This window comes from Aethalodelphis obliquidens, unplaced genomic scaffold (assembly GCF_003676395.1).
Source record: "Aethalodelphis obliquidens isolate GAN/ISIS:26980383/991018 unplaced genomic scaffold, ASM367639v1 scaffold12, whole genome shotgun sequence".
Lineage (NCBI taxonomy): Eukaryota > Metazoa > Chordata > Mammalia > Artiodactyla > Delphinidae > Aethalodelphis > Aethalodelphis obliquidens.
In genome coordinates, this window is record NW_020837956.1 from 25,654,208 (window position 1) to 25,681,442 (window position 27,235).

At 52.6% G+C, this 27,235-nt stretch overlaps 1 protein-coding gene across 1 annotated transcript in view; it reads right to left on the minus strand.

Moving 5' to 3' along the window:
• KLHL29 (kelch like family member 29) overlaps positions 1-27,235 on the minus strand; it is a 310,446-nt gene that overhangs the window by 113,312 nt on the left and 169,899 nt on the right. The gene's annotated exons all lie outside the window — the stretch shown is intronic.

A 27,235-nucleotide genomic window follows, 5' to 3' on the forward strand; every position in this document is an offset into this window, starting at 1 on the left:
GAGAGAAGCAGTGGGGTAGTGGGGAAAATAGCCTTTTAAAAAAACTTACAAAAACCAAATGGTGAAAATTTCCTTAAAAAAAGCTTCCTGGTCAGGTATAAAGTCCTGGACCAGCGTGCTAGCAGGGCAGGGCCGCTGGCTTACTTGCAGACGGTCAGGGAGGCTCCCACACAAAGCCCTTTGGGGGCCAGAAGATGGTCCCTTTCTCCCAAAAGATTCCTGCAGAATCTTGTGTTCTTGGCTGTCCCCGAGAAACAGCAAGGTCACCTCGAGCTCTCTGTTCTTCCTTCTTTTCTGGGCAGATAAGCTACATCCCTGGCATGTCCACTCTGGAAAGGGGATCGATTATTCCTGCTAAAATGTCTATTTTAGCAAAGCAAAGGCTGACCTTACGGCACACCCGGGCTGCAGACAGCCTGGCAGGGCCTGGAACGGATCTCCGTGCTCCTTAAGAGGGGGGCCTGTCGCCACGTGGAACCTGAGCCGCTTCCTGGGGGGCTTACCTACCAGCCCCTGCCCTGCTCCCCCAGGTCAGAACGTGCCTGTGCACCTGCCCTAGAGCACCCATGACAGCTCCCGGGGGCTGAGTTCAGAGACACTGGGCTCAGCTTCCAGGACTTCTGGGTCTTTGGGTCAAAGTGACCTGGAGCTTCGGGTGGGCAGCATGGGGCTCAGTGTGGGAATCAATTCCCTGGGACTAAAGAACCCCACCTCTCCATTCCTGCTCCCCTCTGTCCCTAGAGCTGCCATCATGCAGCCTAATGCCCCGGGCTCCTAACACCCTCCCGAGCTCCTGGCCATGTCTCTTTGCGAAGCCATGGCTGCCACACGCCAGGTGGGATCACTGTCCCTGACGAGGATGGGACCCTCTCCCCAGGGGCCACTCTAACGCCTCTCCTTCCGCAGCAGTGAGCGAGCACCGGCTGCCTCAAGAGGTGCTCAAGAAAGGCCCACTCACCAGCCCAACAGTTCCTGCACACCTGCGGTGCGCCCAGCCCTGTGGGCCCAGGACAGCTCTGAGGCTAGAGTGGCCAGGTGCTGAAAGAGGAAGTTGGGGGACAGTGAAGGGTCCTCATTTCTCCATTTGACCCTTACCAAGGACCTCTCAGGAGACAGAGAGGAGGGGAAGGTCAGTCCCACTTTCAGGGGTGGCAGAGGTTGGCCAGGAAGACTCAGGGGAGGAACGATAGGGCCGGGTTTTGGGAGATGAGGGAACGCTCCCCAGGTGGGAGGGGTGATGGGCGCGCTTCAGGCAGAGGAAGGCGTGAGGGCAAAGGCTGGGATGAACCTGCACTGAGAACCCGCTGCTCGCCTCGCAGGTGGCCCCCCAGCAGGTGGGGTGGAGGGTGCGGATCGGCAGATGGAGCTGGAGCCCAACGAGGAGGCGGTTTTACCCCGGGAGAGGGTGAGGGTGAGGGGACATGCTGGGGGGCAGGGGTGGGATGCTGGGAGGCCATTTGGAGGCCTGTGACCCAGGGGAGTCTGGGTTAGGGGCTTGGCTGGCACCATGGCCTTGGGGATGGAGAGGAGGGGACGGATAACAGGGATAGTTTAACAAGGAGGTTAGTGGTGATTAGTCATGGGCTGTCGGGAGAAGGGTGAGGAGGGAGTCAGGGATGATACTGGGCTGGACGTGGGGGTCTGAGTCCGGAAGTCCAGCCGGGGGCTGAGAGCTGGAGGGCTGCAGGAAGTGAGGCTGAGGTGTCCACGGGCACCCAAGGCTTGGTCCAGAAAGCAGCTGGCTGTATGGACAGCGACCCCAGAGAGAGGGCTGGCCTGGAGGTGGGAGGGCATGTGGGACCTTCGGAGCTGTGTCCTGGCTCTGCCCTAGTCCTTTCAGTCCACTCCCTTACGAGGTGGTCAGAGGGGTCTGGTCCAAATGCCCCGTGAGTGGTGGTCTCTCACACGTTCCCTGCACAGGTCAGGTGCACCTCCACTTTTTCATCCCTCTGCCTGGAACGTTCTTGCCCCACCCTCCCGCCGTGGCTCCCCACCCACCTTCTTCAGGTCTTCGCTCAAAGGTCACCTAAACAGGATTTTCAAACTGCAGCACACCTCCCTCTCCACCCTGGCACTCTCTGACTTACTTCTCTGTTTTATTTCTCTGGAGCACGTTTCACCATCTGACATTTACTTATTCATTTGATGATCTGTCTCCATCCATTAGCATGTAAGCTCCATGAAGGCGGGGATGTTTGTTTTGCTTAGGCACACAATAGGTGCTAAATAAATATTTGTTTATTAGCGAGTGAATGAATAAGTTAGTCTCCACAGGTTGGCCTCCACTCCAACTCCTCCACTCCACTCCTCCAACACCACTGAATCAAGGATGCCTTGATTTGCCACTAACTCAGGGTTGTACCCTCCTAGCCTAGCTCCGGGTCTGGGAATTGAAGGCGTCAGGTCCGAGGAGGGCTACTTGGGACCCTCTTTCTAGGCAGCCTGGACCTCAGATGCTGCCCTGCAGTGTAGGAATGGAAAGTGGTCTCCCTGTGGGTGGTGATCTTAGCATGCTCTTGGCCACCCCTTGGGCCTCACATAAGTCTGGAGAGGAACGCTGAGCTTGGGCAGGATGCCTGGAGTTGGATGGAATTTATTGCTCCAAAGGCTCCCTGAGTTTTAAGATCTTGAACATCAACCCACATATTTTGGCGGTGGCAGATGCAAAAAATAAAACCCGAAACCTACAGGAAACAATCTGGGGAGAGCTGGAGGGGGAGCGTGAAATGGACAAAACATATGGGCCAAAGCCTGAACAGAGAAGGCAGAAGGGCCAGCCCAGCCTAGGGCCTTCGAGAAAATGTAGAACGCTGCTTGGGAAGGCAGAAAACTCCGGAAGGTGATCTTCCTTCAAGGCTGCATCCTTCTCTGGTACCAAGGAAGGTAAATTATAAGAGGAATCAAACAGAAAAGGTGATGAGAGGCAGGAGGGGCCTGGGGGCCAGGAGGCCCAGCCATACAGTTAGCTCTGCCGTAGATGATGTGCCACCTTGGTCAAGTCCCTTCCCTCCCCAGGCCTCTGTTTTTGTTTGTAAAGTGGGAGGTTGGAACACTGGGCCTTCTGGCTCTGCTAGCTGCTCCATTTCTTGGTATTCTAGCAGCCTCCTTCAAAACAGCCAGCTGGGCTATTCCACAATGCCAGCTGTGTTCCCTTGCAAGTTCTCACAATATGGCAGGACCCAGAATGGAAGTCCACAGTTGTTCAGTGCACAGCTTGTGCAGCTGTACATGGCAGCCTCATCTGTCCTGAACTGCCGACACTAGCACCCATTTTAAAGTTCATCGATCCCCAGTATTTGGGAAGGCTCCTCTGAGGACTTCTCTGGGAAATGAGAGTACTGGATTTGGCTTCTGGGCTGTGTAGCATCCAGATGGCTGCTGGGCTGGCCTGCTTTCCTTAAGTCAAATTTTCCTCTGAAGCAAAAAAGAAAAGCTTGTTTCCCTGTAGGTCTCAGATGTGCCTTCTGTCTGCTGACCCTTGAGCTGTGTCCAGGCGGGGTTTTAGGAGTCCTTCACTGGAGTCCTGCACCTAAGGCTGCTCAGAACTGGGCTCCCGCTTCAAGTGAACTGGGTCGCCGCTGCCGCGTTCCCCATCTCTGTCGGCAGCAGCGCAGAGCGGAGCCGAGCTGAGGGCGGTGGGTGGGTGGGATTTCAGAGTAACCCTGCAAGGCCCACAGCTCCAGGGCCGCCCCACTGGCGCGGGGCCTCACCTCTGCCACGCCACGCCCGGGCCGCCCTGTTAATAGACCAGCTGCAAGCGCGCTGCCTCCTTCCGAGTTTCCATCTCACTTGTACTAGGTCTGGCTGTCCCAGTGGAGACGGCTTCCTTGCAAAGCAAACAGCAGAATCAATATTTCCTTCACTAGGGGAGGTGTAGGGTCTTCAGACGGCAGGTCAGGCCCTCTCTCCATTCCTGCTGCTTGGGTCCAAAGAGAGGAGCACACAGGCCGCCCACCAGGCCCTTTTCTGCCTCAATTCAGCGATTTGATTACATTCAATTAACAGACATTTATGGAGCACCTTCAACGTGTCAAACCCACTGGGCGTGAGGGCGATAAGGATGAATGAGAGGGCCCTGGGCCGGGAGGAGCATGCATGTCGCAGGAGACAGACCCCTGCACGGAGGGTTAGGGTGGGTGCGTAAGTGGGGAGGACAGTTGGAGGCCGGGAGGACCAGCGTCTGAACTTATCCATCCTGGGGCACAGTCGGTGTCCTGACCCCAAGCTGGGCTCCACTGTGGGCAGGGTCCAAGTCGGACGCATCCCCGAGGTGCCCAGTGCGGAGCCCCACTGAGGACTGGGCTCTGGCTGGCACCTAGAGGGCCCTCAGCAGACATCTCTGCTGACTGGTCGCCAGGCGTCAGGCTGCCCCCCGCCGGCAGGCGCCGAGCATGGTGACTGGTCTCACAAACAGCGTGCGCCTGCCGTGGATGCAGGGGGGAGCCTCTTGGACGGAGGCCTGTGAGGAATTTGGGAGTCAGAGTGCTCCTGCATTTCAGGGGTGTGGAGACGCTCGGCATACATGGTGTCATTTTGTTCACAGGTGGGAGTCTGTGTGACCACTAGCAAAGGACAGAGGCCGTTGCTCCTTCTCTCCGAAAAACAGCTCCATGACGACAGCCTCTATCACCAGAGAACCCCAGCAGGACTGGTCACGAATATCACCCAGAGGTACCACTGTCACTGTGTGCAGGAAGAAACCACCTAGACGGGGAACCGGACCCGCCTATGGCAGGAGCATGTGTCTCCAGGGCCCCGGTGGAGAGGCAGGTGTGGGTCGGGAGCACCCCGTGGCGCTCCGGCCTGGCAGCTGGCGGGAGGCGGGTGGTTGAAGCTGGTGAGCGGTGCTGAGACCCCGTGACTCTGCCTCCTTGGTCTGCTCCCCGGCGGGCGGGTGTGCTTTCCCACCCGGCGAAGGCAGAGGCCCGGGCCTCTTGTGGCCTCTTACCAACTCAGCCTCCCTCCCAAGACCCACTTGGCATCCCGCTCTGTGCCAGGCTAGGAGGAGGGGAGGCCAGAAGGAGGGGCAGGCCCGGCCACTGGGTCTCCACAGAGGGGACAGGACAAGCCGGAAGTGCGTGCTAGAGACTAGGACATCCAGCACCACCTGAGGTCTCTGGGGAGAGTGGCCGGAGGCGGCGGGCCCAGGTGGGGTTGGAGGACGGGGGAGGGCTGGGATGAGGGGCTTTGCAGAAACAAACCACCACAGAAGGACAGTCTGGAAGACACCAGAAGAATGTTACAACGGCGCCAGCACATGGGCTGTTCCTTCTCTAGCCCCTAAATTTTCGGTCAAGAAAAACGAAACCGCTCTCCCTGTCCTCGTGTCTGGATTCAGAACGAGAAAGACCACTCGGACTTCAGACCCAGGACGCGGAACCGCTTAGCCGGCATGTTTCAGGAAAATAAAGGCGACGAGTGGAGAAGTGGCGCTTCCTTCCCCCAAAGCCCCGATTCGAGCTGGAATACGGGTGACACATACGTGGAGGAGGACACGGTGCAGTCAGAATTCTGCCAGCAAACATTCTAAAATATTCATGAAACACAGGACCAGGCCTGACTGTTAACACTGCAACTGGTTCCCTCCGATGGAGTGACAAATGGGCGCCGAGCACTGTCATCTGTTCCTCTGATCTTTCCAGGTCCCCCCAGAGAGCGGAGGGGGGCTCGGCGGTGGCCCGGGGAGGCTGCGGAGGAGGGGCCGGAGCCGTGCTCTCCGGGTGGCTTACTTTTCCATGTAAGAGGGCGAGAGAACAGCGCATTTCTTTGGACTATGAGGCAAAATAATAGATTCTCCAAGTCTTACTCCATCAAAAGTGATTAGTGGGGGGCCCTGGGGATTCCACTACACCACACTAACCTCCTCTGTGAAAGGAACATTGTTCTATACACAAATCTCAACGCATGGCACAGGCAAAAAGCAAAATGTCTAAAAAAAGTAATTGGTCTTCGAAAGAAAATAAGGAAAAAAAGAACAAAATGAACTCCTGGCTTCCTTGGTTAAGAGCTTCTTCAGAGCTTCTAGACATGCTGAGCAGGAACCACAGTGCAAAACTGCCGCAATTTAACAGGGCATCTAATTAAAAGGAGTGACATGAAGGGCCTTTTCTTCCTACTCTGGGTTTTGCTTCTTTCTGTGCAGGGTTCAAAAGTCTGACAAGTGGAGGACAAAGAGTTATGTCCCCAAACAATAAAAAGCAGCATATCGGCTACCGAATTACCGGTTTTTATATCCTTCTGTCTGACAAATGTTGCCGAGGCTTGCTATGTGCTAGCTGCTATGCCAGACGCCGAGGTCACAGAGAGCAGCTAGACGCTGACAGCGCCCGAGGGGGCAGGAGAGAGTTTAGACCACTGAAATGCGCTCCGGGGTGTGCTCAGGCAGTGCAGCACGCGGCCTCCGGGAGGGGAGGGGCACCCAAGCACAAGGCCCTTCTTCCCCCCACCGTGTCGGCAGGGTGGACATTCTGTGAGGCCATCCTATTATCTTACCCTTACTTAAAAAAAGTAGCGCGTTCAGGGAGCGGGGGGATGGGGAGTGCCTGCCGAATGGGCCTGGGTTTCCTTCTGGGGTGATGCAAATGTTCTGGAGCTGGATAATTATGATGGCTGCAAAACCCCGTGACCGTACTGAATGCTGCTGAACTGTGTGCGCTTGAAAATGGTGAATTTTATGTTGGCGTATATTTGAGCACAATTTTTGAGAAGTAACGTTTTCTGAGGTCAAATTCAATTTAAGCTCTGTTTACAACTTCAAGGGTGACTGGGCAATCCGTGAGATGGGGCAGGGCGGGGTGTGGGCACCCCTAGACAACTTGCATCCTGCACGGTCCTGGCTCCCGGCTGGGCTTTAACATCCGAGACGGGAGGAGCCATCAGGCCACATCACAGCCGCCCTCCGAAAGGCCACCGAGAAACTGCTCCCAACAGCATATTCTCCGGAGCTTTGCCAGGTCTAACTGTAATCTCTCTCCTGTGGAGACAGATTGTCAGACTTTTGAACCCTGCACAGAAAGAAGCAAAACCCAGAGTAGGAAGAAAAGGCCCTTCATGTCACTCCTTTTAATTAGATGCCCTGTTAAATTGCGGCGGTTTTGCACTGTGGTTCCTGCTCAGCGTGTCTAGAAGCTCTGAAGAAGCTCTTAACCAAGGAAGCCAAGTAAAGCGTGCCTCAACCTCCTGAGAAGAGTCGGTCATGCGTAAAAGTCCCCTTCTGGGGGGGTGGCTGGTGGCCTGGGCACAGCCTCTTTCCTGTCACCCCTCGCTGCCTCCCGACTCCGCCCTCCTGTCTCCAGTTAGGAGTGGTCCCCTACTCTCGGTGAGGGCGTTCACCGAGCCATAGGTCTGGGGAGGCCACCAGGGGTGTGGGTGGTGCGGGGTGGGGGGAAGAGAGGGAGGACGTGGAAATGGAGCTTCCTCAGGTTGGACAGAGACCCCAAACCAGATCCTTCCCTTGGATTTGAACTAACCACCCAGCATTAAACTTGTCACCTGCGTCTCCCCTCTTCTTGTGACTGTGCAAATATCTAATTCACCTTCGTGCAGCCGGCAGTCTATCTGTTAACATGCTGGCCAGACCGGAGCCTGGTGGCATGCAACTGCCCCAGAAATAGGTATAATCCTCTCTTCTAAATGTGCTTAATACCACTGATAATCCTGTCACATAAGTCTCCCGGTTAGCAGTGAGCTGCAGCCATTGCCAGAGTCCAAGAATCTTTCAGTAACGGATTCCACCTCCTGGAATCTATCTCCTTTATTATACTGATTTCAGCTGCCATGTTGCTGAGAGCTTGGGAGAAACGTCCTGATCTTTTTTTTTGGTTTGTTTTGCTGTACGAGGGCCTCTCACTGCTGTGGCCTCTCCTGTTGCGGAGCACAGCCTCCGGACGCTCAGGCTCAGCGGCCATGGCTCACGGGCCCAGCCGCTCTGCGGCATATGGGATCCTCCCGGACCGGGGCACGAACCCGTGTCCCCTGCATCGGCAGGCGGACTCTCAACCACTGCGCCACCAGGGAGGCCCGAAACGTCCTGATCTTTAACAGCCCCGTTTTTCGGAGCAGTCTCTGGCAGACGAGGCAAACGGAGCCCATCCATTCATTTGTTTGGCCTTCCTGAGGAACCCTGCCCTCCCTCTGCGCATCTGTGCCCACTGACGGCCATTTCCTACAGTGGGGTCTGGCACCACCGTCTGCATCTTCCACTTAATCTCTTTGTTTGAGGCCAAGTATAACTTTCCACACCAAGTGGTATCACCCTTGACTTCCTCTGTCCCCCACGGTCAACCCCCAGCCTCCGTGCCTCCAGCACTGCCCATCTGGAATTGCAGCGTCACCAAAGGCTTGGAGGGACGTGATTAGCCGAAATGGTTCAGATGTTCCTCCAAAGAAATTAAACCTGAGTCCGTTAAATCACTTCCCAGACATAAGATACCAGTGTGAACACCCCTGGGCAGAGCCAATGCTTCCCAAACGTAGGTTCTCTACTCCCAGAGTTCCTGCCACCCTAACCTCCAGAGAGCACAGCTCTGCTTCCGATCCCCGAGGGGTTGAAGAATAAATATCCTTGGAGCAGCAGTGACGCCTGCCCCACTACGGGCTTTAGGCTGCCAGCAACAGCTGGGTTGCAATCTCATTTTATACCCAGATTCATGGGAACAGCTGGAGAAAAGACACAGAACATGCCCGCTAGGCTGATGACCTGAGGATCTCTTGCCTTCTGAAACAGGCCCATAAGCCACAGCTTGCATTTGGGTCTAAGCAGGTAAATGGGTTTGGAGAGGTCTTCTGCCCAAGGAGGTCCCACCTCGGATTACTTGGATTATAGCACCGTCCTGTAGTTGTGTAAAATGATCTGCCAGAAATAACACGGTCCAAGTGCCACCTTTGAAGATGAGGAGTGGCCGAGACCACGGCTCCGGCAAATTCTTCTCCTTTCAATTACAATGAGATAAGGAGGAGCAGAGACGGCAGCAAAGAGAATTTTCTTCTGAACTAAAGTTGGTAACAAGAGGGGAGCGGTTAGCGCTTGGAGCTTTTATTTGACTGGTGTCGTTTTTTGATTTAAAGAATCTCCTTGATGGCTCTCTGAGCTTGATCTTCCAGAGGAATAACCAGCAGAGCCTGTCCATTCCCATTTTCTTACTCCAGCTAAACAAGAGACCCGACGCAGGCTCACATTACATGCAGGCCACAGTGAAAGTCTCGCCCCGCACTCACACATCCGTACCTATTTTGTAGACACCAACACACGTCAATGTGCCCCGTTGCCTGCAGATTCCGAGGGGACACTGCCGTAGGTTGTGAGGGGGAGGAGGGCCCGAGCGGCTCACTTTAACTGCCCTTTGAAAGTTTTCCAAATTGGAGCCCATATGTTACAGGCAGCAGGCGGGTGGTAAGTAGAAAGCTTATCGAAACATTTTTTGACATCGAGGAAAAAGGTGTGATGGTGTTTCATTTCAACTTGGCGGAGAGGAGGTCAGTAGGCCATCCTGCTCCAGGATTAAACTCTGAGCATCAAGGGCAGACTACGCAAAGAACCCAGCCCCCGCTCGGGTGGGCTTTCTTTAAGGAGATCTGGGGAAGAGGGACTTGCATGCAGTGTAGTAGTTTCCTAGGGCGGCCACAACAAATTACCACAAGCTGAGTGGTTTAAATGACAGAAATGCATTCTTTCTCGGCTCTGGAGGCCGGAAGTCTGAAAGCACGGTTTCGGCAGGCCGCTCTCTTTCTGAAGGCTCTAAGGGAGGATGCTTTTTCATCCCTTCCAGCTTCTGCTGGCCACGGGCATTCCTTGGGTTGTGGCAGCATCACTCCAATCTCCGCCTGTCTTCACACGGCCATCCCCTCCCAGTGTCAAAGCTCCCTTTCCTTTCTCTCAAAATGATACTCATTGCTAATTTAGAGCCCACCCCGATCCAGGACGATCTTGTCTTGAGAACTTGACCTTAACTACATCTATATAGACTCTGTTTCCAAATAAGCCCACGTTCGGAGGTTCTGGATGGACGTACAATTTGGGGGGCTACTATTCAACCCACTTCACAGACGGGGCCCTGAAATTAAAGTCCTGTCTTTCTAACTCTGCTTTCTCATTGATTCAAATGTTGTACAGATGAGACGGGTCTTTTTCGGAGGAGGCCTGTTCTTAACAGATAGCTCAAATCCCTGCCTGGCGGGGCTGGGAAATCTCGGCAGGTTCACAAGTGAGCATAGCACAGGTTTGGGGCAGCAAGCCCAGATCCCCCAGCTGTGTTCTCAGATCACAAAACAGATGGCTGACTGGCACCCCGAGAAGCTCCCTGTGGGGCAGGGCCGGCTCAAGCAGCGGTGAAAGCCACTGCCAGTCCCCAGGAAGCCCCCCAAGTCACCACCCTGAGATGGAGGCAGCATCGGGCCTCTCGCCCTCCACACCCCACCACCACTCCTGGCTCAGGGCGGGTGCTTAGAAACGTTAAATAACAGCAATAATAAGAACACATCTGAGTGTGACGCTTTAACAGCCAACCGGTCACTTTCCTATTTTATTCCTGAGATTTTAAGAACCGCGCCCTTCCTGTGCAAAACATCAGGGTGCGTTTATATTAGAAAATGAAACTAATTAAAATGTTTGAAAACCGTAAACCACACCACCATAAAACAGCAGCAGCCCTATTCTTCCAGTCCAAAAAGAGTTTTCTTCCTCGTTTTGTGGCCGCCCCGGTGAGCAGACTGCAGGAGATGGGAGCCTGGAGGCGGTGGTGCTACTTCTGAGTGAGGCCTCTGGTTTCCTGACTCTGGCTGGGCGTCTGAGGGAAGCGAGGCCGGGGCAGCGGCCCGAGGGCTGGACTCGGACAGGAGGGGCTGCGAGACAAGCTACCCTTTAGGTCATCAGACTCAACCCGCTTAATGAGTGCGCTTGTGTCTTGGGAGGGTTTTTCAAAGGCGAACACCAGTGCTTAAACGCACGGTGATGCTGTCAGCCCCTCAGCGCTGAGCTAGGCAGGGGTGGCTGCAGGGGGACGCTGATGGGCTGTCACTGCCTGTGACTGGTGTGTCCTTCACCACAAATGGGATGCCCCGACGGGAGGGACACTGCCTTCACAAAAGTCCATACCAAATGGCTGGGCCACAGAACCATCTCAGTAAACAAAGTGGGCACATTTGCTCAATGACTGCAGGAGGGAGAATTCCAGCAATGTCCCGCATGTGGGAAGGCAGACAGGCCGGATGCTGGGGGCCAGGAGGGGACCAAGCACATACACTAAAAGGCCAGAGTTTCACTCAAGCTGCCCCACGAGGCAAGAGGTGTCTGGCTCCCTCTGAAGAACATGGGAGAAACCAGCAAGACGTCAGGGTTTAAATGCTCACACTTTGTATTTTCTCAGATGAGAGTCCATTTCTCTAAAAAAATTAGCCCCCAGGAATTTCTCTGTAAAACTAAACTCGTATTTTACACACTGTCACTACCACCTCCAGCATTTACTGAGCACTTCCTGTTTGCCCAGTGATGGGCAAGGGTTTTTTTACCTGTAATTTCCCAAATTCATACACAACTCCTGTAAGGTAGTACTGTTGTTGTCCCCATTTTACAGATGAGGAAAATGAGGCTATAGATTGGTTAAGCAACTTACCCATGATATGAGCCCAAGGCTGCCTATCTTTAAGTGTAAGGCTTGTGTTCTTTCCAGTTTGTGTTTTTCCTCACTTGGTCCCACAGGCCCACATGCATGCCCTGGCCGAGCTCACCTGCATCAGAGTTGGGGCTTGTAGGTGACGCTGGGTTGAAATGTGGGACACGAGGCAGGTGGAGGTGCAGACGTGAGAGACGAGGCTTGGTGAGGTGAGTGGAGGTAGGGTCACCAAGGGCCTTAAGCCGCTTTATCTTCAGGGCCAGTTTGGGGTACCGACACTCTTATTTGTTTATTTATTTATGCTGTGCCTCGTGGCTCGCGGGATCTTAGTTCCCCGAACAGGGCCGGCACGGGCAGTGAAAGCACCGGGTCCTAACCACTGGACTGCCAGGGAATTCCTGGTAATTGCACTTTTTTTTTTTTTTGCGGTACGCGGGCCTCTCACTGTTGTGGCCTCTCCCGCTGCGGAGCACAGGCTCCGGACGCACAGGCTCAGCAGCCATGGCTCACGGGCCCAGCCGCTCCGCGGCATGTGGGATCTTCCCGGACCGGGGCACGGACCCGTGTCCCCTGCATCGGCAGGCGGACTCTCAACCACTGCGCCACCAGGGAAGACCTAATTGCACTTTTAAAAGCAGAGGTGTGACAAGATCAGATGTGCAGTGGTGGCGCGAATGGATGAGAGGGAGTGGGTGGACTGGAGGCAGGTACATGGGCAGGGAGGCTGTCTCTGATCCCCAGGTGAGATTTGATGTGGCCTGGACTATGGCAGTGGAAGTGGAAACTGAGGGAAATGAGTGGACTTGAGAAACATCTGAAGGTGGGCCTGATGGGCAGTGATTGATGGGGATGATGAGGAGAGGTGATGGGATGCAGATGGCGGGGGAGAGACACGGTGGCTTACAAAGCTGCGTAGGTGGTGGACCTGGCCCTGAGCCAGGAGTTCCAGAGGTAGGAACGAGTTTGAGGCTGAGGAGGTGGGGTTTAATTCTGGGCATTTTATATTTAAGGCTCCTGGCAGATATCTAAGGGCAGACATCCAGGGAAAAGGATTGGGAGTCAGAGGCATGAGCTTTGAAGTAAGAAAGGTCTGAGTTCAAATCCCATTTCTAGCACTTATGAGCAAGTTGCCCAGGCTCTGAAACTCTGTCTCCTCGTGTGTAAAATGGGGATAATGGTGGGCCCACGTGGAGTTGTTGTAAGAACGGAGGCAAAACATGTTAAGCTCTTGGCATGGTGCCTGGACCTCCATAAATGGTTTAAAAAACAAAAGAACAATCACCACCACAACAAAAACGCAACTGCCACCACAACCACCCACAAACAGAAAGTGGGCTGGAGCCCAGGACCATTCAGGGCACAGGGTTCTGGATTTGAGATCATCAAATGCAGGAGATGATTTTTCATTTCAGGGAAGCACAGTAATTGCTTTGTAAAATGCCCTGCTTTGGGACCCCTTGAATCAGTGAGGAGCTAGCGTATTTCAAAACGCATTGATTTATTTGTAGCTATTGGCTACAATCATGGAGATGCCACATGAAGAACTAGAGGCAGTCATGGCCCTTCTCTGAAATGAGAATATATGACCGTGGAAAGGTGGAAGACGATTTTCAAAAGTGCACAACTATGTTTTTTGTAAAACGAGCGAATTTCCACGACTACACCTTCTTCGAACAATTCAACTTAATAATTCAACACATATTTACTGAGCACATAGCAGGCCAGTGTGAGGTGCTAGCAATGCAAAACCTAAGAAGACAGGATCTTTCGTCTCAAGGACCCGCATTCTAGAGGGAGAGAAACAGAGAAGGGAGGCCACACAATGAAGACCATGGTCATAATAACAGATCATGCCTACAGGGTGTGTAATAGACACCAGACACTTGCATTACTAATTCATCTAATCTCCTCCACAACCCAATGAAGTAGATTGTATTATTATCCCTTTTAATAGAAGGGGAAACCAGGCTCTGAGAGGGTAAGTAACTTGCTAAAAATCACACAGCTAGAAAGCAGAAGAGTCGGGATTCGAACTCAGGCAGTGTGAAACTGGAGTCTGGGCTCCTTATCCCATCACTGTGCTCGCACAGAGGTGTGTCAAGTACTTCTATATCTGGTGCGCTTATACATCGGGTGTCCCGACTAGGAATGATTAATGTGGTTGGCTAACCAACTGACCATTTCACGCTCCATGTGAAAAACCATCTGGCCCTGACTGCCTCTTTCATTGCACATCCACCTCCTTTCTCCAGTCGCCCCCAGGCACTCCATCCAACAGACGTCAAACTTGAAATCCTGAAACAACACCACTAACGATAAAGGGGAGTCGCTCATTTACCAGTGACCAGCTGCTTCAGAACTGCCCACAAACTTAGCAGCGGTCACAGGAGAATTTCTCAGCCCCCAGAGTCCCTATATGGGGCAGGGTCAGCTATGGAGGGGCTTCTGAACAAAGCCAGAGACACGGGATGAATGTCCACCAGCTCTGCCCAGCTCTGCACTTGGGGCAAGTGCTCGGGGCTTCCTCCCCTGCTCTCCTTTCAGATTTTTCTTGGGGGCAGCCACTCCACTGCTCCAAGCCACGTTCTTGGTTTTGATAGCAAATGATCGAACTTGGCATTAGCCAGGAAGCCCCATTTATCCCTCACAGGGCCATGTGGAGACACCAGGGGTGGTACAGCCAGCAGGTGACGGATCTTTCGGGATGGCGGAGCAGGACTGAGAGGCCCACGGGAGACGGGTGCTGCTGGCCAGGGCTCACTCCACCAGGGCTGAAGTGGCCGGCGCTCGACTGGCTGCCTGACCCTGGATGTATGGGTGTTCAGATCTCTGCCACTAAGACAGCTAGAGGCGGGCATGAGATCGGGTAGGAAGGCTGCTGCTGACTCAGTGATGCCACCAGAGCCCACCTGGGCCCCGGCTGCCAAGCCAGAGTTCCAGGGACTGGAGGAAAGGGACAGAGAGTATCTAGACTCTGGAAGATTTTGCTAGAAAAACCGTGTCTAGTGTTGGATGTGGCAGTTACGGATTTCTGCTGGGAGGAAGAGTCTTTTCAGAAGTGTAATTCTCCTTTTATGGCGGCTTCGGACCAGCCACGTGCAGACTTTCCCTATAGCTGTGTGAGCTGTCAGATTAAGGCGGCCCCATCAGCCTGTGGAGGGAACGGCTGGGATCTCAAAAATGGATAAACCCAAATTCTGAGCACCAGTTTCTTCCTCAGTTATTTACAAGGAACACGATGTGGTGGAATGGAATCTAATGCATAACGCCTCATTAATGCCTTTATAACACAATATTCACAGTATTCCCTTCTAATCTCAGCAGATAACAAGTTGCTACTATCGAATTCTTGTTAATATGAATTATGGGTACAATATATTTTGCCCAATATCCTCTCCTCAGCCTAATATTGTGAGCGAACAAAAAAATCACACCCTCAGCATGTTCCTGACTCATGAGGCGATGGCAGCGGGGCGTCTGTCTGCTCGTGGATGCAGTGGAGGTGCCCATGCAGAGCAGTTGGCGGGCCAGGCCCCAGCACTTGGCCGGGTGCTCGAGGCTCCCCCACTCCTCTGCTCCCTTTCCAGGATCGCACTCACCATCGGAACCGGGCTGTTCCCGCCCCACGACAGGCCTGGTCTCCACATCACGGCAGCATCACGAGGAGGCAGGAAGCTGGACGGCAGTAGGCTTGCAGTGTAAGCCTGAACACTGCCCACCTTGCTGAGTTATATAATGAGGATGATCACGGCGCCCGCCTTGTACAATCGCTGTGGGACGCAGTGGGTTAACGTGGGCGAATACACTTAGAACCCTGGCTGGCTCACAGAGAGCGCTCTATAAACATTAGCGACTCCAAGGACATGTCTAGGGCCCTGGCTGGCCAGCAGTCCTGCGTTGCTTCCTAGGATGGCTTCTGAGTGTACGAGAGAAGGTGCACGCTTGTGCCAGGGAAGTCCGTGTGTCTGGCGTGGAGAGCACCCTCGCTGCCGGCGAGATTTATAACCGCTGCTGAACACAGCACAGCTGAGTCTTCACCTGCAGCCCCAGCTCTTCCAGTGCTGGAGAAAATGACCACAAATACACCCTCCATGGCTCCAGCATCCCCCAGGACCTTCCTTCTCCAGGGCCTGGCCTTTCTGCTGTGGTTGGCAGTCACCTGCTGCAGCTGGGGGGGCGGCATCTTCCCCAGGCTGCCGTGTGAGGCAGGACAGGGCTCCTCCATGACACCAACCCCGCCGTCACCCAGGCCGCCCTCCCGCCCTTTCCTCAGGGGTTCTTCCCTACATTTTAATCAAGCCCATGTCGGTCTGTTTTGAGTGCCATCATTTGATTGGTCTCCATTCCAGCCACCATGATTGGCACTCCCATTTCTCTTAATAAAGGAAGTTCCATGATGAGTCAGCTCTGCCTGGATTTACACAGATACTTCCTCTCTCTCTTTTGACCGCGGGGCATTTATTTATTTTTACTTTTTTTCACTGTGGTCCAATACATATGACATAAAATTGGCCATTTTTGCCATTTTTAAGTATACAATTCAGTGGCATTCATGACATTCAAAATGCTGTGCAACCGTCACCACTAATCCAATACTTTCTCGTGACTCCAGACAGAAACTGTACCCATTAAAGAATAACCCTCCATCCTCCACCCAGCCCCTGGTAACTTCCAATCTACTTTCTGTCTCTGTGAATTAGAGCATTTATGTTTATAAAGCACTCTTGCTTTGCTATTTCATGTGGACCTCACAACAGTCCAGTGAAGTGGACCCTGTTGTGTCCAGATTATAGGTAAGGAAGCTGAGTCTTGGAGAGCTTAAGAGTCCGGCCTTGAATGCCATCTCCTGACCCCAGCCTGGGGCTTTTCCCCCCATTCCCGGGAGAAATGCCTCCCAGAAAGAGGACGGTAACAAACAGTGACCTCTTCCTGCTTCTTTCTGTTCCCCAAAGCAATGCTGAGCTTACAGGGGAGGCAGCCACAAGTCATGGCTGCTTCAATCCTGCCTGATATTAAGGGTCAGCCCATGATTCTGTGGCATCTCCAGTGCTTAGCCTAGGTTTAAATCCAGGGGAACGCCTGAGGCACCCACAAGACAGAGAGCCCCCATGAGTGTAGGTATTGCTCCAAGCCCATCCAGCAATACCTGAGGGCAGTTGTGATGATCTAGACTGGCCTTCTGGGATGGAACAAGTCAAAGCAGTCTGAACGTAGCCACAAACGTGGACACCAGCCATGCCCTGTGTTGTGGACCAAAACAAGAAACCCTGAGAAAGAGAGAGAAGTTGTGGCCTTGTGGCTCAGTGGTCCCCAAGATCCTGCATCTGAGCAGTGTCTACACCTCCCACATGGCCTGGCTGTTAAGGGAAGGAGGTCGGGCCGTCACATCTGGGAGGTGTGGGGCAGGACGACGGAATCCTACACTCGCTTTGGGCCTGATATCTGCAGTTGTTTCAAACGCTGATGAGCTCAGCTGCTTCAGTGGGGAGCCCATACTATCTCTTTAGAAGATGCCGCTAACACCTGGGGAAGATGTCAGTGGGAAGATGTTCAGCCAGTTGCTCGTTCAACAGATTTCACTGAGGACTGTCTGGGTGGGGCCTGTCCAAGCTAGATGCCTGGACTCTGGAGCTGGACTGCCCAGGGGTGAGTCCCAGCCCTGCTGAGTGATTGTGGGTAAGTCACCTGGTCTTTTTCATTCTAAGCGGTGGTTGTCATAATGACCTCAGAGGGCTGTGATGAGGATTTAAAAAGTTAATGTTGAGCAGTGCCTGGAACAAAGTAATGACTACACAAGTGCCTTAAATGAAATAAACAAATGTGAAGGGTGCAGAGAATTACAGGCAAATGGGAGAAAATTCCCAAGGAGGTACTAATAGCTGAGAGATGATGCTGTGATCCCATGACTCCAGATGCTCTGGGAGAGATGGGAAGAGGCGCAGGACCTAGGGCAAAGGCCTCCATGTGGAAAATCTGTGCTGCCAGTGTGGCTCTGTTAGCTGCATACAGGTCCCGAGAGTGAGCCCATGAGGGCTTCAGTCTGGCTCACATGCAGCCCCCAACTTCATCCTCATCATAGGCACCCACAGAAATTACTCTTTTTTGAAGACTCATCGACCACACAGATAAGGCGTAGGTAAAGATGACGTCAAAGGCATTCATCCTCCCTACCCCAACAGTAGGTGCTAAATAAATGAATAAATATTCATATGCATAAATTTATTCATTCTGTCCTCAAACACTTATTGAGAAACTTTATATGCTTGGTATCACATGTGCCTTATTCCTATGGAGTTCACAGCCTAGAAGGAGACATATTAATAAATGGATAAGTACCATATGCTATAGTTATTTACAGGGACATAAAGAAATGTGTCATGGGAGAGAAAGAAAGAATAGCATTTTTTTTCACCACAGAGGTGTTAACATTTAGGGTGTCGGTTGTAGGATGAGCAGGAATATTTCTGGGCAGGCAAGAGAGGGAATGAAAATTCTGGTAAGAGGCAGTGGCAAGTGCAGAGGCCCTGGGGTATGAGAGCACCTCTCATGTTTGGCGATTGTGGCTGAAGTGGGTGGCGGGGGTGAAGCTCTCAAATGACCCATGGCTCAGGCACTCCAGTGTGTTGGTGGATTTCCCTTGGACAGAAACCTGGTCCCGTGAAGTGTGAGGGTCATAAGCTACGCCAATGGGGTTGGCATTCAGGGAAGCAATAGAGAGCAGAATCCTTGTACACAGCAGTGAGCTGAAATAAACGAATAATAGGTAGAGGGTACTCACAAAGGCTGCTGCAGCCATGTTTAGCAAGTCAGTGTGCCGGGTGAGGTCCAGGAGATGGAAGAAGGCATCCAGCTTGGGAGCTGTCTGTGCAGTGGAGGCAGTTTTAAAAATCATTTTTTTATACAACCAGTAAATGCATTATCTCAGGTAACAGAAGCCCAGAGGAAGGTAGGGATGCAGCACAGGGCTCTAGTTCCATATTTCTGGAATCCTCTTGTTTTTTCTATTCCTGTGTGTTGGCTTCATCCTGAGGCTTGTAGCATGATGACTATAGCAGTTCAAGGCATCAAGTCCAGACACGACAGCGTCCAGAGGAAGAAGGATTTCTTCTTTCTTGTGACGCTTCCTTAGAAGCAAGAAAACCTTTCCCAAAGCCCCCAGATAGGATTATCCTCATGTTGCACTGGCCAGAATTGGGGACCCTTCCTAAACCAATGATGCGGAAGGGGAAGGGGATTACCATGTCTGGGTTTTTTTTTTTTTTTTTAACATCTTTATTGGAGTATAACTGCTTTACAATGGTGTGTTAGTTTCTGCTTTATAACAAAGTGAGTCAGCTATACATATGCATACATATATCCCCATATCTCCTCCCTCTTGCATCTCCCTCCCACCCTCCCTATCCCACCCCTCTAGGTGGTCACAGAGCACCGAGCTGATCTCCCTGTGCTATGTGGCTGCTTCCCACTAGCTACCTATTTTACATTTGGTAGTGTATATATGTCCATGCCAATCTCTCACTTTGTCCCAGCTTACCCTTCCCCCTCCCTGTGTCCTCAAGTCCATTCTCTACATCTCCACGCCTGGTTTTGAATCATCATAATCCCAGTGGGTACTAGGGTTCACTTCCCCTAAGCATGGGAGGTGATGGACACCTGAACAGAACTGAGACTGGGTAGACAGCCAGCAACGCCCAGGACAGACCTCGAAGGTTGTTTTGTCAAGCCTGGAGTGGTTCTCCAGCTTCTGCCCGCCCCCAGTGAGGGCTACCTGACTCACTTGCAGGCTTGGCCATTCTACCTCCCTACTCCTACCTCCTATCCCCTAGCCTGATGGCTTTACGGCCACTTCTCACCTGGTGAAGGAATTCTTTAAGGAGTAGGTCAAGAGTCTGGATCGTATTCAATGCCAGAGTCTGGGGCTGAGTTGAGCAGGGCAAGAAGCACTATACTTGCTGGCAGCCCAGGGAGGGGCCATGGGGAAACCCTTGTGGCCTTCCGGGAGCAAGAGAGGACAGCAAGCTTGATTGAGCTGTCTGGGCCTCCGGAGCAGGTCTGGCAAGAAAAGGCTCATGTGGTGACAGAAGAGTGTTTTTCTTAAGGGACCATGGCAGGCATCAGCCAGCAGTTTAAGTCAAGAGAGGGACGTGCTGAATACTGGCCTTCTGTGATCGGAGTGGGCACCTTGCTTCTCTCCCAGCTCCCAGGACTCCTGTCATGGCTCCAGAGGGTACAAAGTATTCACCCGTCTTCTCCATGAAGCATCAGGAGAGGGGAGACTGGGAAGGCAGGACCCCTACCCTGATCAAAAGGAAAGGCATGTGGAAGGCGTCTCTGAATGCATACTGATACTCTGCTGAGTTCTCACGGCTATTTGCCAGAGGAAAATGAGGTTTCCTGCCTACAGGTTCTAAAGATGCAGATTCCCAATGCAAATGAATACACCTGGACCAGTGGACACGGCAGCAGAGCTGCACAGAGAGTTCTCCTAAGCCTTCATTTTAGGGCAGTGAATGTGGTGTTGAAACATTGATAATCTGCTACTTTCCAACAGTGTAGCTCTGCAGGGACTCCACCATGACTCTTCTCAGTGGCATGACGTTTTGGGAGGACTAAAGCCAGTGTGGCCGCCTGTGTCATGACAGTGAATAAAATAGGGATAGAGTCTGTCTGGGTTTGGAGGAAATTCTCGCTGAAACGAAACTAAATCTGTAGATGCTGATGGCGAACAAATGATACCGAGGGGCGAGGGGCGTTCAACTCTCCTTTTTATGTTTGTTTCCCTGAGTTATTTTTAGTATTACAGACAGTTTCCAGTTAAAAATGGGTTGGGTTCTGAAAGTTCATTTGTAATTTGGCTGTTTAGATTTTGGAACATACTTTCCCTATAAAAAAACAATGTTATAAATGGTGATGAGATTCCCAGGCTAGTTCTCCAAAGCCTATTTAACCCATAATGTAGCTGAAATACTGTCCTTCTGCAATAAAAAAAAAATTGTTTGATTGCAACATGAGTAATTAAATGAAACAGGGAAAACCATTAAAACTGAATAAGAAGTAGATTTATGTTCATCTTGAATGATGCTGTTTGCAGAAAACCTAATTTAATTTAAGAAGAGGCCTTTCCAAGGGCTTTTTGGGGAATGGCACGGGATTTATCCTCTTAAGGAGAAAGAGCCAGGACTCGGTCTGATCTGCAGCTACTGAATATGTGCATCCTATAACTGGCTCCCTTTCTTGATTTCAGGCTCATCAGGAAGTCTTCCGGTCTAAATTTCTTTTCTTGTGTGGACTCTCACAGGGAGAGAGTCACTGCGCAAAGTCCATGAAAGTGGTCTCCTTGGGTTGGATTTTTGATTCTGAATCAGTAGGTTAGCATCTGTCCTTGTGAATGTCCCGGGAACAGCAGTGTCCCAGTCCCACCAACTCTGGGGCAGTGACGGGATCAAGTGTTGGAGCCTTTAGGACTAAGGTCCAAGTCCTGGCTAGTACCCTACAAGGTTCCCTGGGGGCCAGCCGCACTGCCTTCTCCCTGGCAGCACGATCCTCGCCAGGTGTCTCCTTTCAGACCTCCCTGGGCAGCTCTGGGTGTGGATGGCATGTGTGTCACCCAGGTGCGTGTAAGTCACAACTGTCCCCTGTTGATTCTGTCTACCAGGCCGTGTAGATTGATTGACCGATTGATCAGATTGATCCTGTTCCTTCTGTTTGCGGCATGCGAGCCTTGGCCGGAAGCTAGAGGGTGAATAACTGTGTCTAAACAAGTGTGCTGGCAACACTGGGGGGCATATGGCAAAAATGACCACAAGTGCTTCCCATCCTTGCATGTCTGCCCCTTCGCAACGTGGTGTGGCACCTTCTAGCCAGAGGCAGGGTTTTTTGTTTTGCCCACTTCTTGAATCTGGCTTGGGCATGTGACTGCTTTGGCCAATAGGATTTTAGCAAATGTGCCTCAAGCAGAGGCTAGAAAGGCGCTTGTGCACCAAGCCTTGCCCGCTTGCTGCTCCCGGAGGCCTGAGCCCCTCATGCGAACACGCCTGCGACAGCGGTGTGGAGGGTGACAGGCCACACAAAGAACGGAGACATCTTGGCTGACGGCCCACTAAGCACAGATGTGTGAGTGAGGCCATCCTAGATCATCCACCAGCCACTAGCCACCGTTCAGCTGACCACAGACAAAGGAGAGAGCCCAGCAGGGACCAGCCCAGCCCAGAACTGGCAACCAGCCCACAGAACTGGGATGGTTTTAAGCCACTAAATTTGGGGGTGCTTGTTATGCAGCAAAAGCTAACGTATATACCCTACTGGCTCCAATCAAGCACATCTTTTCACAACCTTCCTTTGGAATTCACAGCTACCTTTCATCCAGACTATGGCTCATCCCTTACAAACATGGGAATTTATATAACCTTCTCCCCTCTTTTTGCCCCCTGAATCAGAAACCTAAGAATTCAAGCCACTCAGGTTCACCCTCCCCAAACTGTAGGCTTTGACATGGATGCTTGGTCAATCATGACATTTTTCAATTTTGCATACACTTGGTGACCAATGGATAGGCTTTAAGTCAATGAGATACAACCCAAACTGTGGCTGCCACTTAAAGTGCAGGTCAAACCCATTAGCTGGGGCTTCCCTGCTGGCGCAGTGGTTGAGAGTCCGCCTGCCGATGCAGGGGACACGGGTTCGTGCCCCGGTCCGGGAAGATCCCATATGCCGCGGAGCGGCTAGGCCCGTGAGCCATGGCCTCTGAGCCTGCGCATCCGGAGCCTGTGCTCCACAACTGGAGAGGCTGCAACAGTGAGAGGCCCGCGTACGCGAAAAAACAAACAAAAACAACCCATTCGCTGGGTACGAACATGCACAAGTTGTCTTACGATGCATTATCAGTGCCTGATAATGTATCACAAGGGAGACCACAAGTTCTCATTCATGGGGCAAGAAAGAGCCTTCTAGAGAGAAGCACGCACAGTCTGGAAATGCACTACAAAAGGGGCTTCAGTGATTTTCCCAACTGAGCCCACTCAGTAGCCTTTGGTTTTCAATGTGAATACAAGAGGAAAGAGAGGTCTGCTTCTCACTTTGTGCAAAAGCCGCCTTTATCCATTCTTGGACCCCCCGGAATCACAGGAGAGGGGGGGACCCCGCTGCATGGGGCCTTGTGGTCATTCACATGATTCTCCATAGAAACCCCAGATCATCTCCCCCAAGAGGAACAATTCTCCAAAGAATTTAGGGTGCACGAGGAAGACGTTGTCTCCAGGGTCATTGCTATGATGACAGACATTCCCCTTGAAAGGCCCAAATGCCCATAAATTAAAAAATCTGGGTGTTTGGTGCTCTGAGGATGGAGCGTGCAGATTCCACGGCCCCTTTCGGTTTTCCCTGGGCCTGTGACACGGGCTAAGTTTCTCTCTTCCCGGCCCAGATTTATTTTCAAGGGCTTAGCTTCAGGGAACGATGGGAATGTTTCAGCTCCCATCAGGCAATGAATGCTCCTGACCACAAGGAGAAAAAGCCCCCAATACATTTCACAGACATCAGCGAGGATTCTGCAAAGTCCATTCTTTCGAGAACAAAATTGCATTTTATGAAGCCATCCCTTTTCTGTTTCATCTGTCAAGCAGGTTTGCTGAGAATAATTTAAATTTCATGCAGCAGCAATTGCAGGGCAGCGGTGCTTCCTTTCCGTCCCATAAACAGGCCTGGCTGCCGAGTCTCATTTCTGCTTCTCAGCGGCACCCTCCCCATGGAGCCATGACTGCCTGGAGCCCAGAGTGCCGGGGTCAGGGGTGGCGGTGGGAATATCCAATGAGCTTCCCTTTAGCCTACTGGCTCCACCCAACAGGCGGACTGGTCTCCCCCAAATGTATGGATATTTGGTCGGACCCCGTCTCTGATTTACCTTTTTAAAATTAACTTTTATTGAGTGTTTAACAAGTGAGGTACTGTTCTATGCTTTTCTACACATATTAATTTAACCAATCCTCACAACATTTCCATGAGAAACATACTATTATCATTCCCATCTTATAGACAAAGAAACTGAGGCTTAGAGACGTACGCAGCTCCTACATGGCAGAGGTAAGATTCAAACCCAGTTCTGTTTGACTCAAGGGCTTGAAGCTCTCAGCAGCTGTGCCATGTTGAATTGACATAATCTTTGGCCTAAATTTTTCTGCGTAAAACACAAGATGTATATATATACATACCCATTTTCTTGCCAAAATTCAGTGTTTGCTGCCAGCTAGGTGGATGAGAGGATGGGAAAAGTTACTATAACAATGCTGCAGTATTGGTTACCATGCTGAATGCACTATACCAGGCAGCCTGGTGGGGGGGAAAGGAGCCAGTCCAGCCTGGTTCTTTCTCACTCCCTGGGTGACCTCTGCAAGTCTTTCTTTCTCCAGGTCTCACCCTTCTTTTTTTAAATATTAGGTTCTGTTTTTTTTCTTTTTTAAAAATAATAAATAAATAAATTAATTAATTATATTTTTGGCTGCATTGGGTCTTCGTTGCTGCACGTGGGCTTTCTCTAGTTGCAGCGAGTGGGGGCTACTCTTCGTTGCGGTGCGCGGGCTTCTCATTGTGGTGGCTTCTCTCATTGCAGAGCACGGGCTCTAGGCATGTGGGCTTCAGTAGTTGTGGCACGTGGGCTCAGGAGTTGTGGCTCGCGGGCTCTAGAGCGTAGGCTCAGTAGTTGTGGCACACGGGCTTAGTTGCCCCGCAGCAGGTGGGAATCTTCCCGGACCAGGGCTCAAACCCGTGTCCCCTGCCTTGGCAGGCAGATTCTTAACCACTGCACCACCAGGGAAGTCCCAAGTCTCACTCTTCTGATCTACAGAATAGAGGGGCTGTGTGGCATGGTTATTCTACTCCTCCTGGGCTCTGGGAATTTGTGTCCTAGAGGATCAAGAGCTGATCTAGGCCCCAGGGAAGCAGTTTATTGGTCTGAGCAATGACAGAGTGTGTGGGGTGTGTGTGTGTGTGTGTGTGTGTGTGTGTGTGTGTGTGTGTGTGCATCTGGCCAGGCCCTCCTCATGCCTCAGTGGCCCAGGAGTCTGTGCTCGTCCAATGGCCTTTTGGCCTTTCATCTAAAACATGCAAGAAATCCTCAGGGCCCGGAAAAAGGAAGAAGCCAAAAGATCAACTCAGGCCTGAAGGCAGCAGTGACAGAAAGACTTGTCATCACTTGCCTAACTAGCTGCTGGGAGCATAGCCAGCCCCCTGCCCTGGAGACGCCCGCAACTAGCTGCTGGGAGCATAGCCAGCCCCCCGCCCTGGAGACGCCCGCAACTAGCTGCTGGGAGCATAGCCAGCCCCCCGCCCTGGAGACGCCCGCAGCCCCCAGAGCATGTGACACTCAGCCTGCTCCACGCCCAGCCCAGTGGGGATGCTAAGGCCTGACAGTGTTGACACTTGTTACCTTGTTGCGGACCTTTCCCTGAGTCCTCAGGGGTGGCTCGGGCTCACATGGGGCACTAGACTCTTCAGTAAGGAAGCCAGGCCAGTACATTCAAGCAGCCTTTACTAGACGCGGGGCAGCAGGAACACACAAAAGGAAGAGGAACACACAGCCCTGATCCTGGCTTCCATGCAGCTCGCTGTCTCCCCCAGTCTTCCACCAGAGGGGGGCCTTGACCCTGTGTAGATACTGGGCTTTCTTGGAGGAAAGGGCCCAAGGCTGACAAAGGCTTTAACACACCTCCCCTCCGTCATCTATCACCAGGTGGTGCTGACTCAGTTTCAGTTTGAGGCCCGCTAGATGCCCTCTTCCCTCCAGCCCATCTTGCTGTCGTGTCACCTTGGTCACGTCACGAGGTCAGCTTGAGGCCTAACCACTCACAAACCCAATTCCTCTCCCCGCCTGCTTGGGGCCTAGCTTCTGTTTCTTATCTGAAGACTTACCTTTTCCTCTTGGTGAGGCCAGCAATGATCACCTTTCCTTACAGGGGCATGGCCTTGTCCCATAGGCCTCCTCTGGGTGACTGTGACAATGGTGACGACGATAGCACCTCTATAGGACTGTTTGCCGGGCTTGGCTCTGTTCTGAGCACTTTACACGAGTTTTAACTCACACAATCCTCACAACAGCTCTGACGGCAGGTACTACCACCTACTCCCGTGTTACAGAAGTGAGGCCCAGAGAGGTTTGGCAAGTCATCCAGGGTCACTCAGCAAGCTATTCTATTCTATTCTATCTCAATAGAATTCAAATCTAGGCCGTCTGGCTCCAAAGTCTGTCTTTATCCACTCCATGAAGCTGCCTCTGTCCACAACCTCAATGGGAGAGACATTCTCAAGTCATTTGTCCAGGCCACAGATTCATTATATTCTGGCCCGTGAGCTCCCTGTGGGCAAGAGCCTGCCCTGGGCTGCTCAAAAGACGCAACTTGTTGACCAGGGAAACCGCAGATACCTCTGTTTGGCCTGCCTGTCGCTTGATGCGGTCCTCGTGTAGGGTTAGACAAATAGGCTGGGGACAGGCGTCTGGGGGGTCGGCAGCTAGGCCAGAAGGGAAGAAAGGCACCAGGGCCCAAGTTCAACCACAGCGCCCTGGATGGAAGACACTGCTGCCTGCTGTCCTCCCTGCCTCCACACACCCAGCTCTCCTGAGCATCCCGAAGATTCCAAGGCGCAAGCAGCACCTCTGCTTGACGGAACAAGGCCCTGCAGGTGTGAAACTGGGCTGGAGGTGGCTTTGGGGGCAGGTGTGCTGAGGAGCTGGCTGTCCTCATAGGCATGAACTTTCAGCCCCTGTCCCCTCCCAGCTGCTCAGCTCAGTCCTTGCCCAGCTGTTGTTTTCTGTCTGACGCTGGGTTCCTTTCCTCCCATGTGCTGTGGTTTGGAGCCCAGCCAGTGAGAGCTGCTTGGGAGCAAAGCAGGAGCTGTGCGGGCAGGGCGGGCCCTCGCCGAGAGGCCTCGCCACTTCCCTCGCCTGGCGGGGCCCAAAGCCCTGAGGCACAGCCTGACACCGTCCCTAAAAAGGCCTGCATCCTTGAGAGGGCAGAAACCATCAAGTGGGCTCCCAGGTCCGTCTCCTCTCTCTCCACCTGGAGCCCCCAGCAGTCAGCTCCAGAGGCTGCCATCCTCCAGATGGCCAACAGCTGGCCTAGCTGAGCGGCTGCCGGATGTGGCCGGCGGGGCAGCCGGCTGGGTCCGCTGGGCAGAGGTCAACGCCTCGGAGAAGTGCTGCGGGCTGGCGCCTGGGAAGGAGCGTGTTTGGCTGGTCTGGGGGTATCATGCCCAAATCACCCTCCATCTCCTCTCCCCTTCCCTCCGCACCTCAGTGGGGCGGCGTATTCATAACAGGAAAATAAAATCAATAAGGCACTGCAGAAGATGTCAGTGCACTCCGAGCTGGCCTCCAATAGCTCCATTGTCTCGGGCCTCCGCCGGCAGCACTCGCAGTTATTAATGGGAAGCAGGGCTGAAAGGGAGTTTTGAAAATCACCGAGACAAAGGCGCGGCACACCTGGAGCACGACTTTCCAATACCACGGCCGCCTCACAATGGCTGGGGCCGGGGCTCCCCGACCTTTAACTTCTCCCGCAACTTTTATGAAAGCAGAAAAGAAAAGACTAGACACACACACACACACACACACACACACACACACACACACACACACA